Source organism: Vicugna pacos, unplaced genomic scaffold (genome assembly GCF_048564905.1).
Source record: "Vicugna pacos unplaced genomic scaffold, VicPac4 scaffold_20, whole genome shotgun sequence".
In the NCBI taxonomy this organism is placed as follows: domain Eukaryota; kingdom Metazoa; phylum Chordata; class Mammalia; order Artiodactyla; family Camelidae; genus Vicugna; species Vicugna pacos.
The window spans coordinates 12,036,658-12,056,895 of record NW_027328741.1 but is presented as its reverse complement, the minus strand read 5'-3'; the positions used below and the strand labels follow the sequence as shown (position 1 = coordinate 12,056,895).

Here is a 20,238-nt window from a genome sequence, read left to right as displayed (position 1 = left end):
TGTTACTCCCAAAGACAGGATGAGGCCTCAGGACACCTGGAAGCAGGAGAATGCAAAGCAGGGAATGGAAACCAGTGCAGGTTCGGACCCCTGGTGATGGAGCAACGAGGGTGAAACTCTGTTTAACTTGGACGCACACTCTCAAGCGGACAGGAGACATGGGTTTGAAGGTGATGTGCTGAGATTTACAAGAGTGCACAGCAGATGCTTGGCTGAGAGAACTCAAAGAAACCAGCGCAAAATATCCCCACAGTTAATTCTGAGACCAAGATCCCAGCTGCCAAATTTGAGGTAGCAGAGGCAATGGTCAGTGAGGCATAGAGCTACCGATGATGGCACACGCTGAGTCTCAGGGATCTGGAGTGCGTTGTGGGATGTGGTGGGTCGAATCAAGAGAGCAAACCGAACTGTGTACCAATAATAAATCAACCACACTGGTCGCGCGGTTGCGATTACCGATATGTCCCATGGCCACACCCAGTACATCTGCAGGACCAGGGACCAATTGGGAATTTTGCCAATAGAGCACGTGTGGGGCTGAATCAGAGATATCGTGCATCTGGTCTGAGGGATCCAGGGGGCCTTGAATTTGAAATCAGAATGAAAAGCCTTAGGATATGCTACATTCATAACCTGGGCTGGGATTATGGTTTGGTTTGAGTCACAGGATGCGCAACAACTCTGTGGTTGCCTTCGTGCACCCGTGCCACAAGGATGAGAGGACAAGGAAGAGTGGTCCAAGTCCACAGCGTGAGAAGAGGAAGCATTCCCTTCAGCACTATCTCCCAAAAGCGGATGCTACATTTTGGATGGCACCGGCACGGTACGGCACCTAGGACAACAAGGAAGGTCTGCGGGATCATTCCAGCAGGCCCTGATATGTGACATCCATAGATATGCTTCCACTGGTGTTTCTGTAGACAGAGAAGCTCTGGAAAGAACTGATTTCATTGGGACATTCCCGTGGCAATAAAAAGCAGCAGAGCACTCTCAGTTTGCTGTTTTGGAAACACTCCAAAATGACATAGAGAAGAATGCAGAGCTGAGAACTTTTAGAAGCTTCATTTCCACAAGAGGAAGTGTCCTGTGCACTTTCAGAAGTGTGAGATAAGTATAATCAAAATGAAGTTATGCTAATCGAAGTAGTATGGGTTGTTCATCACAACTAATGCAACACCAGCAATTGGAGATATACCAAACAACACACACAGGTACAGGTTATGGCATCAATGCCTAGGAGAAATTGTCCTCACAGAAATCCCATGGAATTGCGTAGAGACAAGAGTCTAAAATTTTCAATTAACAAAGCCCTAGAAGTCTACATTAGATACCTGATATTACCTGACCAGTAGAGATGAAGAAGAACAGTAAAAGAAACAGGAAGTACCATTTTCAGTTCCAAAGATATTGAAGGCGCAAAAGATAAGCTTTCAAACAACTAGTCTGCAAAACGCTATCCAGAACAAGTGTTGAAAATGAAGGTCAGGAAAACACTGAAGAACACCAGTGTCTCAGAATCACAAAAGGCAGAATACCAGAAAAGGGGAAGAGAAAGTCTCAACACGAGCCAAAAATATCAGGAAACTCAATGGTTGTGATAATATCAGGGCTAAAATTCAGTCCTTAGCAGACTAGATAATGCAGAGGGACGCGTGAATGACTGTGAAGACAGGGGAAGGGAAAAACCTCGGTCAGAAGCAGACATAGGAAAGCAAGTGCAAACAAATGAAAACATTGCAGTTGAACCCTGGGTTAAGACAGGGCATGAAAGAATAGAAATCATGAGTCCCAGATGGAAAAGCAAGAGATAAAGAAACAAAAAATGTCTGAAAATTTATCTGTAGAAAAATCAGACTGAAACTTGCTGAAAGCCAAGAAAGAATCATCTATGCGAATTCAGGAATTACACAGCATCCGAAGGAGGTGGAATCCCAATAGACCTACCAGCAGCTGTATGATTCAAATCAACAAAGTTCACGAATATCCGAGTGATTTAAAATGCACCTGGAGGAAACAACATAGTCACAAGGAAACCTCCAGAGGGGTTTCAGCTGATATCTCGGCAGCAATATTGCAGGACAGGGAGGAGTGCCAGGACACAGACCATATCCTGAATGGCCAAATGCTGCCACCTAGGGTAGCCTATGCCACATGAACACCATTTCAAATAACGGCAGAGCTAGAGAATTCTACAGACCGGCAAATCTTAAAAGAATTCAGCAGTTCAAAAGTTTTTCTAAAAGAAAGGTTGAGAAAACTCCCCTGAATAGAAAAGCAGCAAGATGGAATGGAAAGAAGAAACCATTATTGGAAATGCAAGAAGAGCATGTGTGGCAGAGAAGAAAGAAGAAGAACTTAAGGAGGACATCAAAACCCTAAAGATGGGAGAGGGAAGCAGGAAATCATAGGTGATTGGAAGCACTCTCTTAAGTGAATCAGCTTATTTGACTCTGTTTGAAGCGAAAGGAGAGATGCATGGCCTGACGTGTTTGCAAAACAAGCGAGAAGAAGACCAACAAAGAATCAAACCAACAAACAAGCACCAAAATGGTATGGTTGGCTGACATATACAAAGGGAACCATGAGTATTCAAAAGAAAATACTCAAGGTGAGGTCAAGGGTCATTCAGAACGCATCGACCCAGTATCGTGGCTTGCATGTACTCAGCACACTTGTATTCGGAAATCAGAAGCGTGCATTCATATTCGTAAATTTTGATTCATAAGAGCATATCGTGACCTAACACTAATGCCGATTTGGAATCAAATGGTTTCCTAGTCCGTGATGTAGACTTGTATGTCTTCCAACAGGATGAAGGAATGCCATATTCTAGGCTACGTAGAGAAGAAATGTAAGAAGCCTATAACAAAGGCAAGTAGCTCTGCCAAAGTGTACTAAGTGCAAAAGAGACCGACAGCAAAGTGCACATTGGGGTTGGTTTCATTTCTTGGAATTTCAGCCCCCATGAATCCAATGGATCCATGTCCTGAGAGTGTGGGTGTTTCAGCAGAAATCAGGCGAAGCATATGTATTCCGGGTGTACAGATATTATAGGAACATAAGTCTCCTTTAGTGGGTCCCTGTGTACTGTGAACTGTTAGAAAGTTTAAAGACGTGTGAAACCATCAACTGAAAAGGGACACACTTCCCTCCATTGGTACGGTGCATAGAGCTCTGAACAAAAGGAAAGAGGGAAGAAGAAAGGCCCATGGGACGCTAGTGGGTAGAATCACATTTACCTTAGGAACCTCTCGTCGGATGCAGCCCCTCCCCCAACACTGACAAGATGCAGCAGCCATTGGGGATGGCAGTTAGCGGTTGGATTCCAGGTGGAATGTTGGTGTGTACCGCGAGGCTTGTTGTGGCTGTTGGATCCTAGGTAACCGGGCAGAGTTCTGTGGGTGGATCAGTGTGATGGAGGGGCTGCCGCCCTCTGTGGAGCTTGGCTTAGGTCTTTGGTCCGGGAAGCTGTGTAAGTTCGAGATACTGCTGCTGCCCAAAGACCTGAGGTCACAGGTCAGTTTCCAGAACCTGAAAGGGCAGACAGTGGAAGATCTGCCTGTCATCAGCTTACTGGTCAGGCTCCGAGGTACTTTCAGACTTGCCCAGTCCTGGTGAAGTCGACTTTAGGGGAGACACGAAGAGAAGCTGGCCGATAAGCTGGCTGCACGGATTGAGGAGAGATGCGAACACATGGATGAGAGATGTTCTGCTACAATGGAGAATACTGGCATGGAGACAGCTGTAGAGGATACCAGGCTCAAAAGACATTCATGAGACATATTGAAACTCACTGATACAGGCAGAAACATACGGAGTGCCAACGTGGACTTGAGGAAGTTCCTCAATTCTCTTCTCCAATAACGGGTCCAAGGTCCCTGACGTCTGAAGGAGAAGAAATGGCAGAGATGATCAAAACGCTCCTGTTCTTGGAAGAGGTCGTGAGAATCCACACGTCCCAAGGGGCATTCCCAAGCCATTCAGACCAAAATTCAACAAGCCCAGGTAAGCCTTTTCCCAGGTTTGGGCCTAGCTAGTGAGCACTTGCCCTTGCCTCCCCTCCACTCAGGCATCCATTTTGAAGGATCAGTACCTGAGCTGCAATGAAGCCATTACGAGAAGAGCAAGCCCCTCCTAGAATCAGAGTTCCTCCAGCTTCACTCTCTGTGAACAACAGTGAACACCTTAAAGGTCAAATAGTCTCGGCTGAAATAGATAAAATTGAATACTTAGCTCACACCTAGAAACGATGTCCTTCCGCTAGATTCAGCAAATGTTGTGTTTCTGTCTTCCCTGGGGTGAAGGGAGTGTGGTAAGTGAGGGGAATCTTTGACTGAACATGAATCTGTATTAGGCTTCAGTTTTTCAAGACAGTGAAGGTAAATAGTACAAGTCAGAAAGTGAACTGAACTGTAAAAGTCGCCAATGACATTAAAGACACAGCTTATGTGGATCGTCTTTCACTTGAGTCAAGCCCCCGGGGGCACTATATCATGGGGGTGCAGACTTGGTTGCGTTAAATGGCTTTAAACTACAGGATCGGATGATTAAGCGTTCTCAACACTGATAGAAAAACACCTGGTTCTCAATAGACTAGCATAACTGCAGCAGGATTCTCCTAGCTAGAATGCCTCTAGGTGCTTTTGGATTCAAACCTAAATGTATATATTTGGGTTGTTTCCTCTTGTATTTTCCTAGAGAGGGATGTTACCCCTTGAAATGCCAACATTGGCCAGTAGGTGTCATTGGGATACAGGGCACCACATGCACAAGTGTATCCAAGGTTGGGGGTTATTCCATGTTTCCAAAAGTTATTTCATGGTTCCTGTTGGTTTCGGAGGCTTCAACCTTAAAGAGCTGACATGACCCCTTGAACAGTTTGGACTGCTAGTTTGCATTCTATCTGTCTAGCTTTTCCGTAGAGCTGACACAATGTTACCAAAATTGACAAGTCTGGCTTCTAGGTCGATTTAGTGTGTTTCAAAAAATAACTCCATTTTCGTATAACTCCCAAAACATGTAAATGAGTTCTGTTAAACTTCTTAAAGACTGCAAATGGGATATCAACACAATGTCAAAATAGTTGTCTTCGGACAATCCCTCCCACCACGGCTGTATAGAAACAAAGAGCTAAGCAAATATCACATTTCTGTGAAATGTATCTGGATAGTGTTGATTCATCGATGCCCAGTAGGCAGAGAAGAAGTGCAACCTGCACTCACTCGCTCCCATTTACAGAGCAATGGAAACATCCACTCACCCAGCCCTTAGCATAGGACACTGGCCGAAGAGAGGTCTGTTACTCCCAAAGACAGGATGAGGCCTCAGGACACCTGGAAGCAGGAGAATGCAAAGCAGGGAATGGAAACCAGTGCAGGTTCGGACCCCTGGTGATGGAGCAACGAGGGTGAAACTCTGTTTAACTTGGACGCACACTCTCAAGCGGACAGGAGACATGGGTTTGAAGGTGATGTGCTGAGATTTACAAGAGTGCACAGCAGATGCTTGGCTGAGAGAACTCAAAGAAACCAGCGCAAAATATCCCCACAGTTAATTCTGAGACCAAGATCCCAGCTGCCAAATTTGAGGTAGCAGAGGCAATGGTCAGTGAGGCATAGAGCTACCGATGATGGCACACGCTGAGTCTCAGGGATCTGGAGTGCGTTGTGGGATGTGGTGGGTCGAATCAAGAGAGCAAACCGAACTGTGTACCAATAATAAATCAACCACACTGGTCGCGCGGTTGCGATTACCGATATGTCCCATGGCCACACCCAGTACATCTGCAGGACCAGGGACCAATTGGGAATTTTGCCAATAGAGCACGTGTGGGGCTGAATCAGAGATATCGTGCATCTGGTCTGAGGGATCCAGGGGGCCTTGAATTTGAAATCAGAATGAAAAGCCTTAGGATATGCTACATTCATAACCTGGGCTGGGATTATGGTTTGGTTTGAGTCACAGGATGCGCAACAACTCTGTGGTTGCCTTCGTGCACCCGTGCCACAAGGATGAGAGGACAAGGAAGAGTGGTCCAAGTCCACAGCGTGAGAAGAGGAAGCATTCCCTTCAGCACTATCTCCCAAAAGCGGATGCTACATTTTGGATGGCACCGGCACGGTACGGCACCTAGGACAACAAGGAAGGTCTGCGGGATCATTCCAGCAGGCCCTGATATGTGACATCCATAGATATGCTTCCACTGGTGTTTCTGTAGACAGAGAAGCTCTGGAAAGAACTGATTTCATTGGGACATTCCCGTGGCAATAAAAAGCAGCAGAGCACTCTCAGTTTGCTGTTTTGGAAACACTCCAAAATGACATAGAGAAGAATGCAGAGCTGAGAACTTTTAGAAGCTTCATTTCCACAAGAGGAAGTGTCCTGTGCACTTTCAGAAGTGTGAGATAAGTATAATCAAAATGAAGTTATGCTAATCGAAGTAGTATGGGTTGTTCATCACAACTAATGCAACACCAGCAATTGGAGATATACCAAACAACACACACAGGTACAGGTTATGGCATCAATGCCTAGGAGAAATTGTCCTCACAGAAATCCCATGGAATTGCGTAGAGACAAGAGTCTAAAATTTTCAATTAACAAAGCCCTAGAAGTCTACATTAGATACCTGATATTACCTGACCAGTAGAGATGAAGAAGAACAGTAAAAGAAACAGGAAGTACCATTTTCAGTTCCAAAGATATTGAAGGCGCAAAAGATAAGCTTTCAAACAACTAGTCTGCAAAACGCTATCCAGAACAAGTGTTGAAAATGAAGGTCAGGAAAACACTGAAGAACACCAGTGTCTCAGAATCACAAAAGGCAGAATACCAGAAAAGGGGAAGAGAAAGTCTCAACACGAGCCAAAAATATCAGGAAACTCAATGGTTGTGATAATATCAGGGCTAAAATTCAGTCCTTAGCAGACTAGATAATGCAGAGGGACGCGTGAATGACTGTGAAGACAGGGGAAGGGAAAAACCTCGGTCAGAAGCAGACATAGGAAAGCAAGTGCAAACAAATGAAAACATTGCAGTTGAACCCTGGGTTAAGACAGGGCATGAAAGAATAGAAATCATGAGTCCCAGATGGAAAAGCAAGAGATAAAGAAACAAAAAATGTCTGAAAATTTATCTGTAGAAAAATCAGACTGAAACTTGCTGAAAGCCAAGAAAGAATCATCTATGCGAATTCAGGAATTACACAGCATCCGAAGGAGGTGGAATCCCAATAGACCTACCAGCAGCTGTATGATTCAAATCAACAAAGTTCACGAATATCCGAGTGATTTAAAATGCACCTGGAGGAAACAACATAGTCACAAGGAAACCTCCAGAGGGGTTTCAGCTGATATCTCGGCAGCAATATTGCAGGACAGGGAGGAGTGCCAGGACACAGACCATATCCTGAATGGCCAAATGCTGCCACCTAGGGTAGCCTATGCCACATGAACACCATTTCAAATAACGGCAGAGCTAGAGAATTCTACAGACCGGCAAATCTTAAAAGAATTCAGCAGTTCAAAAGTTTTTCTAAAAGAAAGGTTGAGAAAACTCCCCTGAATAGAAAAGCAGCAAGATGGAATGGAAAGAAGAAACCATTATTGGAAATGCAAGAAGAGCATGTGTGGCAGAGAAGAAAGAAGAAGAACTTAAGGAGGACATCAAAACCCTAAAGATGGGAGAGGGAAGCAGGAAATCATAGGTGATTGGAAGCACTCTCTTAAGTGAATCAGCTTATTTGACTCTGTTTGAAGCGAAAGGAGAGATGCATGGCCTGACGTGTTTGCAAAACAAGCGAGAAGAAGACCAACAAAGAATCAAACCAACAAACAAGCACCAAAATGGTATGGTTGGCTGACATATACAAAGGGAACCATGATTATGCAAAAGAAAATACTCAAGGTGAGGTCAAGGGTCATTCAGAACGCATCGACCCAGTATCGTGGCTTGCATGTACTCAGCACACTTGTATTCGGAAATCAGAAGCGTGCATTCATATTCGTAAATTTTGATTCATAAGAGCATATCGTGACCTAACACTAATGCCGATTTGGAATCAAATGGTTTCCTAGTCCGTGATGTAGACTTGTATGTCTTCCAACAGGATGAAGGAATGCCATATTCTAGGCTACGTAGAGAAGAAATGTAAGAAGCCTATAACAAAGGCAAGTAGCTCTGCCAAAGTGTACTAAGTGCAAAAGAGACCGACAGCAAAGTGCACATTGGGGTTGGTTTCATTTCTTGGAATTTCAGCCCCCATGAATCCAATGGATCCATGTCCTGGGAGTGTGGGTGTTTCAGCAGAAATCAGGCGACACATATGTATTCCGGGTGTACGGATATTATAGGAACATAAGTCTCCTTTAGTGGGTCCCTGTGTACTGTGAACTGTTAGAAAGTTTAAAGACGTGTGAAACCATCAACTGAAAAGGGACACACTTCCCTCCATTGGTACGGTGCATAGAGCTCTGAACAAAAGGAAAGAGGGAAGAAGAAAGGCCCATGGGACGCTAGTGGGTAGAATCACATTTACCTTAGGAACCTCTCGTCGGATGCAGCCCCTCCCCCAACACTGACAAGATGCAGCAGCCATTGGGGATGGCAGTTAGCGGTTGGATTCCAGGTGGAATGTTGGTGTTTACCGCGAGGCTTGTTGTGGCTGTTGGATCCTAGGTAACCGGGCAGAGTTCTGTGGGTGGATCAGTGTGATGGAGGGGCTGCCGCCCTCTGTGGAGCTTGGCTTAGGTCTTTGGTCCGGGAAGCTGTGTAAGTTCGAGATACTGCTGCTGCCCAAAGACCTGAGGTCACAGGTCAGTTTCCAGAACCTGAAAGGGCAGACAGTGGAAGATCTGCCTGTCATCAGCTTACTGGTCAGGCTCCGAGGTACTTTCAGACTTGCCCAGTCCTGGTGAAGTCGACTTTAGGGGAGACACGAAGAGAAGCTGGCCGATAAGCTGGCTGCACGGATTGAGGAGAGATGCGAACACATGGATGAGAGATGTTCTGCTACAATGGAGAATACTGGCGTGGAGACAGCTGTAGAGGATACCAGGCTCAAAAGACATTCATGAGACATATTGAAACTCACTGATACAGGCAGAAACATACGGAGTGCCAACGTGGACTTGAGGAAGTTCCTCAATTCTCTTCTCCAATAACGGGTCCAAGGTCCCTGACGTCTGAAGGAGAAGAAATGGCAGAGATGATCAAAACGCTCCTGTTCTTGGAAGAGGTCGTGAGAATCCACACGTCCCAAGGGGCATTCCCAAGCCATTCAGACCAAAATTCAACAAGCCCAGGTAAGCCTTTTCCCAGGTTTGGGCCTAGCTAGTGAGCACTTGCCCTTGCCTCCCCTCCACTCAGGCATCCATTTTGAAGGATCAGTACCTGAGCTGCAATGAAGCCATTACGAGAAGAGCAAGCCCCTCCTAGAATCAGAGTTCCTCCAGCTTCACTCTCTGTGAACAACAGTGAACACCTTAAAGGTCAAATAGTCTCGGCTGAAATAGATAAAATTGAATACTTAGCTCACACCTAGAAACGATGTCCTTCCGCTAGATTCAGCAAATGTTGTGTTTATGTCTTCCCTGGGGTGAAGGGAGTGTGGTAAGTGAGGGGAATCTTTGACTGAACATGAATCTGTATTAGGCTTCAGTTTTTCAAGACAGTGAAGGTAAATAGTACAAGTCAGAAAGTGAACTGAACTGTAAAAGTCGCCAATGACATTAAAGACACAGCTTATGTGGATCGTCTTTCACTTGAGTCAAGCCCCCGGGGGCACTATATCATGGGGGTGCAGACTTGGTTGCGTTAAATGGCTTTAAACTACAGGATCGGATGATTAAGCGTTCTCAACACTGATAGAAAAACACCTGGTTCTCAATAGACTAGCATAACTGCAGCAGGATTCTCCTAGCTAGAATGCCTCTAGGTGCTTTTGGATTCAAACCTAAATGTATATATTTGGGTTGTTTCCTCTTGTATTTTCCTAGAGAGGGATGTTACCCCTTGAAATGCCAACATTGGCCAGTAGGTGTCATTGGGATACAGGGCACCACATGCACAAGTGTATCCAAGGTTGGGGGTTATTCCATGTTTCCAAAAGTTATTTCATGGTTCCTGTTGGTTTCGGAGGCTTCAACCTTAAAGAGCTGACATGACCCCTTGAACAGTTTGGACTGCTAGTTTGCATTCTATCTGTCTAGCTTTTCCGTAGAGCTGACACAATGTTACCAAAATTGACAAGTCTGGCTTCTAGGTCGATTTAGTGTGTTTCAAAAAATAACTCCATTTTCGTATAACTCCCAAAACATGTAAATGAGTTCTGTTAAACTTCTTAAAGACTGCAAATGGGATATCAACACAATGTCAAAATAGTTGTCTTCGGACAATCCCTCCCACCACGGCTGTATAGAAACAAAGAGCTAAGCAAATATCACATTTCTGTGAAATGTATCTGGATAGTGTTGATTCATCGATGCCCAGTTGGCAGAGAAGAAGTGCAACCTGCACTCACTCGCTCCCATGAACAGAGCAATGGAAACATCCACTCACCCAGCCCTTAGCATAGGACACTGGCCGAAGAGAGGTCTGTTACTCCCAAAGACAGGATGAGGCCTCAGGACACCTGGAAGCAGGAGAATGCAAAGCAGGGAATGGAAACCAGTGCAGGTTCGGACCCCTGGTGATGGAGCAACGAGGGTGAAACTCTGTTTAACTTGGACGCACACTCTCAAGCGGACAGGAGACATGGGTTTGAAGGTGATGTGCTGAGATTTTCAAGGGTGCACAGCAGATGCTTGGCTGAGAGAACTCAAAGAAACCAGCGCAAAATATCCCCACAGTTAATTCTGAGACCAAGATCCAAGCTGCCAAATTTGAGGTAGCAGAGGCAATGGTCAGTGAGGCATAGAGCTACCGATGATGGCACACGCTGAGTCTCAGGGATCTGGAGTGCGTTGTGGGATGTGGTGGGTCGAATCAAGAGAGCAAACCGAACTGTGTACCAATAATAAATCAACCACACTGGTCGCGCGGTTGCCATTACCGATATGTCCCATGGCCACACCCAGTACATCTGCAGGACCAGGGACCAATTGGGAATTTTGCCAATAGAGCACGTGTGGGGCTGAATCAGAGATATCGTGCATCTGGTCTGAGGGATCCAGGGGGCCTTGAATTTGAAATCAGAATGAAAAGCCTTAGGATATGCTACATTCATAACCTGGGCTGGGATTATGGTTTGGTTTGAGTCACAGGATGCGCAACAACTCTGTGGTTGCCTTCGTGCACCCGTGCCACAAGGATGAGAGGACAAGGAAGAGTGGTCCAAGTCCACAGCGTGAGAAGAGGAAGCATTCCCTTCAGCACTATCTCCCAAAAGCGGATGCTACATTTTGGATGGCACCGGCACGGTACGGCACCTAGGACAACAAGGAAGGTCTGCGGGATCATTCCAGCAGGCCCTGATATGTGACATCCATAGATATGCTTCCACTGGTGTTTCTGTAGACAGAGAAGCTCTGGAAAGAACTGATTTCATTGGGACATTCCCGTGGCAATAAAAAGCAGCAGAGCACTCTCAGTTTGCTGTTTTGGAAACACTCCAAAATGACATAGAGAAGAATGCAGAGCTGAGAACTTTTAGAAGCTTCATTTCCACAAGAGGAAGTGTCCTGTGCACTTTCAGAAGTGTGAGATAAGTATAATCAAAATGAAGTTATGCTAATCGAAGTAGTATGGGTTGTTCATCACAACTAATGCAACACCAGCAATTGGAGATATACCAAACAACACACACAGGTACAGGTTATGGCATCAATGCCTAGGAGAAATTGTCCTCACAGAAATCCCATGGAATTGCGTAGAGACAAGAGTCTAAAATTTTCAATTAACAAAGCCCTAGAAGTCTACATTAGATACCTGATATTACCTGACCAGTAGAGATGAAGAAGAACAGTAAAAGAAACAGGAAGTACCATTTTCAGTTCCAAAGATATTGAAGGCGCAAAAGATAAGCTTTCAAACAACTAGTCTGCAAAACGCTATCCAGAACAAGTGTTGAAAATGAAGGTCAGGAAAACACTGAAGAACACCAGTGTCTCAGAATCACAAAAGGCAGAATACCAGAAAAGGGGAAGAGAAAGTCTCAACACGAGCCAAAAATATCAGGAAACTCAATGGTTGTGATAATATCAGGGCTAAAATTCAGTCCTTAGCAGACTAGATAATGCAGAGGGACGCGTGAATGACTGTGAAGACAGGGGAAGAGAAAAACCTCGGTCAGAAGCAGACATAGGAAAGCAAGTGCAAACAAATGAAAACATTGCAGTTGAACCCTGGGTTAAGACAGGGCATGAAAGAATAGAAATCATGAGTCCCAGATGGAAAAGCAAGAGATAAAGAAACAAAAAATGTCTGAAAATTTATCTGTAGAAAAATCAGACTGAAACTTGCTGAAAGCCAAGAAAGAATCATCTATGCGAATTCAGGAATTACACAGCATCCGAAGGAGGTGGAATCCCAATAGACCTACCAGCAGCTGTATGATTCAAATCAACAAAGTTCACGAATATCCGAGTGATTTAAAATGCACCTGGAGGAAACAACATAGTCACAAGGAAACCTCCAGAGGGGTTTCAGCTGATATCTCGGCAGCAATATTGCAGGACAGGGAGGAGTGCCAGGACACAGACCATATCCTGAATGGCCAAATGCTGCCACCTAGGGTAGCCTATGCCACATGAACACCATTTCAAATAACGGCAGAGCTAGAGAATTCTACAGACCGGCAAATCTTAAAAGAATTCAGCAGTTCAAAAGTTTTTCTAAAAGAAAGGTTGAGAAAACTCCCCTGAATAGAAAAGCAGCAAGATGGAATGGAAAGAAGAAACCATTATTGGAAATGCAAGAAGAGCATGTGTGGCAGAGAAGAAAGAAGAAGAACTTAAGGAGGACATCAAAACCCTAAAGATGGGAGAGGGAAGCAGGAAATCATAGGTGATTGGAAGCACTCTCTTAAGTGAATCAGCTTATTTGACTCTGTTTGAAGCGAAAGGAGAGATGCATGGCCTGACGTGTTTGCAAAACAAGCGAGAAGAAGACCAACAAAGAATCAAACCAACAAACAAGCACCAAAATGGTATGGTTGGCTGACATATACAAAGGGAACCATGATTATGCAAAAGAAAATACTCAAGGTGAGGTCAAGGGTCATTCAGAACGCATCGACCCAGTATCGTGGCTTGCATGTACTCAGCACACTTGTATTCGGAAATCAGAAGCGTGCATTCATATTCGTAAATTTTGATTCATAAGAGCATATCGTGACCTAACACTAATGCCGATTTGGAATCAAATGGTTTCCTAGTCCGTGATGTAGACTTGTATGTCTTCCAACAGGATGAAGGAATGCCATATTCTAGGCTACGTAGAGAAGAAATGTAAGAAGCCTATAACACAGGCAAGTAGCTCTGCCAAAGTGTACTAAGTGCAAAAGAGACCGACAGCAAAGTGCACATTGGGGTTGGTTTCATTTCTTGGAATTTCAGCCCCCATGAATCCAATGGATCCATGTCCTGGGAGTGTGGGTGTTTCAGCAGAAATCAGGCGACGCATATGTATTCCGGGTGTACGGATATTATAGGAACATAAGTCTCCTTTAGTGGGTCCCTGTGTACTGTGAACTGTTAGAAAGTTTAAAGACGTGTGAAACCATCAACTGAAAAGGGACACACTTCCCTCCATTGGTACGGTGCATAGAGCTCTGAACAAAAGGAAAGAGGGAAGAAGAAAGGCCCATGGGACGCTAGTGGGTAGAATCACATTTACCTTAGGAACCTCTCGTCGGATGCAGCCCCTCCCCCAACACTGACAAGATGCAGCAGCCATTGGGGATGGCAGTTAGCGGTTGGATTCCAGGTGGAATGTTGGTGTTTACCGCGAGGCTTGTTGTGGCTGTTGGATCCTAGGTAACCGGGCAGAGTTCTGTGGGTGGATCAGTGTGATGGAGGGGCTGCCGCCCTCTGTGGAGCTTGGCTTAGGTGTTTGGTCCGGGAAGCTGTGTAAGTTCGAGATACTGCTGCTGCCCAAAGACCTGAGGTCACAGGTCAGTTTCCAGAACCTGAAAGGGCAGACAGTGGAAGATCTGCCTGTCATCAGCTTACTGGTCAGGCTCCGAGGTACTTTCAGACTTGCCCAGTCCTGGTGAAGTCGACTTTAGGGGAGACACGAAGAGAAGCTGGCCGATAAGCTGGCTGCACGGATTGAGGAGAGATGCGAACACATGGATGAGAGATGTTCTGCTACAATGGAGAATACTGGCATGGAGACAGCTGTAGAGGATACCAGGCTCAAAAGACATTCATGAGACATATTGAAACTCACTGATACAGGCAGAAACATACGGAGTGCCAACGTGGACTTGAGGAAGTTCCTCAATTCTCTTCTCCAATAACGGGTCCAAGGTCCCTGACGTCTGAAGGAGAAGAAATGGCAGAGATGATCAAAACGCTCCTGTTCTTGGAAGAGGTCGTGAGAATCCACACGTCCCAAGGGGCATTCCCAAGCCATTCAGACCAAAATTCAACAAGCCCAGGTAAGCCTTTTCCCAGGTTTGGGCCTAGCTAGTGAGCACTTGCCCTTGCCTCCCCTCCACTCAGGCATCCATTTTGAAGGATCAGTACCTGAGCTGCAATGAAGCCATTACGAGAAGAGCAAGCCCCTCCTAGAATCAGAGTTCCTCCAGCTTCACTCTCTGTGAACAACAGTGAACACCTTAAAGGTCAAATAGTCTCGGCTGAAATAGATAAAATTGAATACTTAGCTCACACCTAGAAACGATGTCCTTCCGCTAGATTCAGCAAATGTTGTGTTTATGTCTTCCCTGGGGTGAAGGGAGTGTGGTAAGTGAGGGGAATCTTTGACTGAACATGAATCTGTATTAGGCTTCAGTTTTTCAAGACAGTGAAGGTAAATAGTGCCAGTCAGAAAGTGAACTGAACTGTAAAAGTCGCCAATGACATTAAAGACACAGCTTATGTGGATCGTCTTTCACTTGAGTCAAGCCCCCGGGGGCACTATATCATGGGGGTGCAGACTTGGTTGCGTTAAATGGCTTTAAACTACAGGATCGGATGATTAAGCGTTCTCAACACTGATAGAAAAACACCTGGTTCTCAATAGACTAGCATAACTGCAGCAGGATTCTCCTAGCTAGAATGCCTCTAGGTGCTTTTGGATTCAAACCTAAATGTATATATTTGGGTTGTTTCCTCTTGTATTTTCCTAGAGAGGGATGTTACCCCTTGAAATGCCAACATTGGCCAGTAGGTGTCATTGGGATACAGGGCACCACATGCACAAGTGTATCCAAGGTTGGGGGTTATTCCATGTTTCCAAAAGTTATTTCATGGTTCCTGTTGGTTTCGGAGGCTTCAACCTTAAAGAGCTGACATGACCCCTTGAACAGTTTGGACTGCTAGTTTGCATTCTATCTGTCTAGCTTTTCCGTAGAGCTGACACAATGTTACCAAAATTGACAAGTCTGGCTTCTAGGTCGATTTAGTGTGTTTCAAAAATTAACTCCATTTTCGTATAACTCCCAAAACATGTAAATGAGTTCTGTTAAACTTCTTAAAGACTGCAAATGGGATATCAACACAATGTCAAAATAGTTGTCTTCGGACAATCCCTCCCACCACGGCTGTATAGAAACAAAGAGCTAAGCAAATATCACATTTCTGTGAAATGTATCTGGATAGTGTTGATTCATCGATGCCCAGTTGGCAGAGAAGAAGTGCAACCTGCACTCACTCGCTCCCATGTACAGAGCAATGGAAACATCCACTCACCCAGCCCTTGGCGCAGGACAATTGCCGAAGAGAGGTCTGTTACTCCCAAAGACAGGATGAGGCCTCAGGACACATGGAAGCAGGAGAATGCAAAGCAGGGAATGGAAACCAGTGCAGGTTCGGACCCCTGGTGATGGAGCAACAAGGGTGAAACTCTGTTTAACTTGGACGCACACTCTCAAGCGGACAGGAGACATGGGTTTGAAGGTGATGTGCTGAGATTTACAAGAGTGCACAGCAGATGCTTGGCTGAGAGAACTCAAAGAAACCAGCGCAAAATATCCCCACAGTTAATTCTGAGACCAAGATCCCAGCTGCCAAATTTGAGGTAGCAGAGGCAATGGTCAGTGAGGCATAGAGCTACGGATGATGGCACACGCTGAGTCTCATGGATCTGGAGTGCGTTGTGGGATGTGGTGGGTCGAATCAAGAGAGCAAACCGAACTGTGTACCAATAATAAATCAACCACACTGGTCGCGCGGTTGCCATTACCGATATGTCCCATGGCCACACCCAGTACATCTGCAGGACCAGGGACCAATTGGGAATTTTGCCAATAGAGCACGTGTGGGGCTGAATCAGAGATATCGTGCATCTGGTCTGAGGGATCCAGGGGGCCTTGAATTTGAAATCAGAATGAAAAGCCTTAGGATATGCTACATTCATAACCTGGGCTGGGATTATGGTTTGGTTTGAGTCACAGGATGCGCAACAACTCTGTGGTTGCCTTCGTGCACCCGTGCCACAAGGATGAGAGGACAAGGAAGAGTGGTCCAAGTCCACAGCGTGAGAAGAGGAAGCATTCCCTTCAGCACTATCTCCCAAAAGCGGATGCTACATTTTGGATGGCACCGGCACGGTACGGCACCTAGGACAACAAGGAAGGTCTGCGGGATCATTCCAGCAGGCCCTGATATGTGACATCCATAGATATGCTTCCACTGGTGTTTCTGTAGACAGAGAAGCTCTGGAAAGAACTGATTTCATTGGGACATTCCCGTGGCAATAAAAAGCAGCAGAGCACTCTCAGTTTGCTGTTTTGGAAACACTCCAAAATGACATAGAGAAGAATGCAGAGATGAGAACTTTTAGAAGCTTCATTTCCACAAGAGGAAGTGTCCTGTGCACTTTCAGAAGTGTGAGATAAGTATAATCAAAATGAAGTTATGCTAATCGAAGTAGTATGGGTTGTTCATCACAACTAATGCAACACCAGCAATTGGAGATATACCAAACAACACACACAGGTACAGGTTATGGCATCAATGCCTAGGAGAAATTGTCCTCACAGAAATCCCAAGGAATTGCGTAGAGACAAGAGTCTAAAATTTTCAATTAACAAAGCCCTAGAAGTCTACATTAGATACCTGATATTACCTGACCAGTAGAGATGAAGAAGAACAGTAAAAGAAACAGGAAGTACCATTTTCAGTTCCAAAGATATTGAAGGCGCAAAAGATAAGCTTTCAAACAACTAGTCTGCAAAACGCTATCCAGAACAAGTGTTGAAAATGAAGGTCAGGAAAACACTGAAGAACACCAGTGTCTCAGAATCACAAAAGGCAGAATACCAGAATAGTTTAAGAGAATGTCTAAAGACGAGCCAAAAAATATCAGGAAACTCAATGGATGTGATTATATCTAGGCTAAAGTTCAGTCCTAAGCAGACTAGATAATGCAGAGGGACGCGTGAATGACTGTGAAGACAGGGGAAGAGAAAAACCTCGGTCAGAAGCAGACATAGGAAAGCAAGTGCAAACAAATGAAAACATTGCAGTTGAACCCTGGGTTAAGACAGGGCATGAAAGAATAGAAATCATGAGTCCCAGATGGAAAAGCAAGAGATAAAGAAACAAAAAATGTCTGAAAATTTATCTGTAGAAAAATCAGACTGAAACTTGCTGAAAGCCAAGAAAGAATCATCTATGCGAATTCAGGAATTACACAGCATCCGAAGGAGGTGGAATCCCAATAGACCTACCAGCAGCTGTATGATTCAAATCAACAAAGTTCACGAATATCCGAGTGATTTAAAATGCACCTGGAGGAAACAACATAGTCACAAGTAAACCTCCAGAGGGGTTTCAGCTGATATCTCAGCAGCAATATTGCAGGACAGGGAGGAGTGCCAGGACACAGTCCATATCCTGAATGGCCAAATGCTGCCACCTAGGGTAGCCTATGCCACATGAACACCATTTCAAATAACGGCAGAGCTAGAGAATTCTACAGACCGGCAAATCTTAAAAGAATTCAGCAGTTCAAAAGTTTTTCTAAAAGAAAGGTTGAGAAAACTCCCCTGAATAGAAAAGCAGCAAGATGGAATGGAAAGAAGAAACCATTATTGGAAATGCAAGAAGAGCATGTGTGGCAGAGAAGAAAGAAGAAGAACTTAAGGAGGACATCAAAACCCTAAAGATGGGAGAGGGAAGCAGGAAATCATAGGTGATTGGAAGCACTCTCTTAAGTGAATCAGCTTATTTGACTCTGTTTGAAGCGAAAGGAGAGATGCATGGCCTGACGTGTTTGCAAAACAAGCGAGAAGAAGACCAACAAAGAATCAAACCAACAAACAAGCACCAAAATGGTATGGTTGGCTGACATATACAAAGGGAACCATGAGTATTCAAAAGAAAATACTCAAGGTGAGGTCAAGGGTCATTCAGAACGCATCGACCCAGTATCGTGGCTTGCATGTACTCAGCACACTTGTATTCGGAAATCAGAAGCGTGCATTCATATTCGTAAATTTTGATTCATAAGAGCATATCGTGACCTAACACTAATGCCGATTTGGAATCAAATGGTTTCCTAGTCCGTGATGTAGACTTGTATGTCTTCCAACAGGATGAAGGAATGCCATATTCTAGGCTACGTAGAGAAGAAATGTAAGAAGCCTATAACAAAGGCAAGTAGCTCTGCCAAAGTGTACTAAGTGCAAAAGAGACCGACAGCAAAGTGCACATTGGGGTTGGTTTCATTTCTTGGAATTTCAGCCCCCATGAATCCAATGGATCCATGTCCTGAGAGTGTGGGTGTTTCAGCAGAACTCAGGCGACGCATATGTATTCCGGGTGTACGGATATTATAGGAACATAAGTCTCCTTTAGTGGGTCCCTGTGTACTGTGAACTGTTAGAAAGTTTAAAGACGTGTGAAACCATCAACTGAAAAGGGACACACTTCCCTCCATTGGTACGGTGCATAGAGCTCTGAACAAAAGGAAAGAGGGAAGAAGAAAGGCCCATGGGACGCTAGTGGGTAGAATCACATTTACCTTAGGAACCTCTCGTCGGATGCAGCCCCTCCCCCAACACTGACAAGATGCAGCAGCCATTGGGGATGGCAGTTAGCGGTTGGATTCCAGGTGGAATGTTGGTGTGTACCGCGAGGCTTGTTGTGGCTGTTGGATCCTAGGTAACCGGGCAGAGTTCTGTGGGTGGATCAGTGTGATGGAGGGGCTGCCGCCCTCTGTGGAGCTTGGCTTAGGTGTTTGGTCCGGGAAGCTGTGTAAGTTCGAGATACTGCTGCTGCCCAAAGACCTGAGGTCACAGGTCAGTTTCCAGAACCTGAAAGGGCAGACAGTGGAAGATCTGCCTGTCATCAGCTTACTGGTCAGGCTCCGAGGTACTTTCAGACTTGCCCAGTCCTGGTGAAGTCGACTTTAGGGGAGACACGAAGAGAAGCTGGCCGATAAGCTGGCTGCACGGATTGAGGAGAGATGCGAACACATGGATGAGAGATGTTCTGCTACAATGGAGAATACTGGCGTGGAGACAGCTGTAGAGGATACCAGGCTCAAAAGACATTCATGAGACATATTGAAACTCACTGATACAGGCAGAAACATACGGAGTGCCAACGTGGACTTGAGGAAGTTCCTCAATTCTCTTCTCCAATAACGGGTCCAAGGTCCCTGACGTCTGAAGGAGAAGAAATGGCAGAGATGATCAAAACGCTCCTGTTCTTGGAAGAGGTCGTGAGAATCCACACGTCCCAAGGGGCATTCCCAAGCCATTCAGACCAAAATTCAACAAGCCCAGGTAAGCCTTTTCCCAGGTTTGGGCCTAGCTAGTGAGCACTTGCCCTTGCCTCCCCTCCACTCAGGCATCCATTTTGAAGGATCAGTACCTGAGCTGCAATGAAGCCATTACGAGAAGAGCAAGCCCCTCCTAGAATCAGAGTTCCTCCAGCTTCACTCTCTGTGAACAACAGTGAACACCTTAAAGGTCAAATAGTCTCGGCTGAAATAGATAAAATTGAATACTTAGCTCACACCTAGAAACGATGTCCTTCCGCTAGATTCAGCAAATGTTGTGTTTATGTCTTCCCTGGGGTGAAGGGAGTGTGGTAAGTGAGGGGAATCTTTGACTGAACATGAATC

The 20,238-nt window shown here is 45.2% G+C and overlaps 3 long non-coding RNA genes across 4 annotated transcripts; all 3 read right to left on the bottom strand.

The window, feature by feature from the left end:
• Positions 1-3,477: 3,477 nt before the first annotated feature.
• LOC140694139 (uncharacterized) lies at positions 3,478-4,344 on the bottom strand. The gene is made up of 3 exons (XR_012069892.1): positions 4,094-4,344; positions 3,815-3,885; positions 3,478-3,712 (listed from the first exon to the last, which is right to left on the bottom strand). It is a non-coding gene; the product is annotated as an uncharacterized lncRNA (long non-coding RNA).
• Positions 4,345-8,777: 4,433 nt separating this feature from the next.
• LOC140694148 (uncharacterized) lies at positions 8,778-14,006 on the bottom strand. Of its 2 annotated transcripts, XR_012069902.1 has the most exons (4): positions 13,834-14,006; positions 9,391-9,461; positions 9,112-9,182; positions 8,778-9,009 (listed from the first exon to the last, which is right to left on the bottom strand). It is a non-coding gene; the product is annotated as an uncharacterized lncRNA (long non-coding RNA). The 2 variants fall into 2 exon arrangements; XR_012069901.1 differs by lacking the exon at positions 8,778-9,009 and having other exon boundaries at positions 9,084-9,182.
• A 318-nt stretch (positions 14,007-14,324) lies between these two features.
• On the bottom strand, positions 14,325-15,983 carry LOC140694143 (uncharacterized). Its single transcript, XR_012069896.1, has 3 exons — positions 15,855-15,983; positions 14,688-14,758; positions 14,325-14,479 (listed from the first exon to the last, which is right to left on the bottom strand). It is a non-coding gene; the product is annotated as an uncharacterized lncRNA (long non-coding RNA).
• Between the last annotated feature and the right edge of the window lie 4,255 nt (positions 15,984-20,238).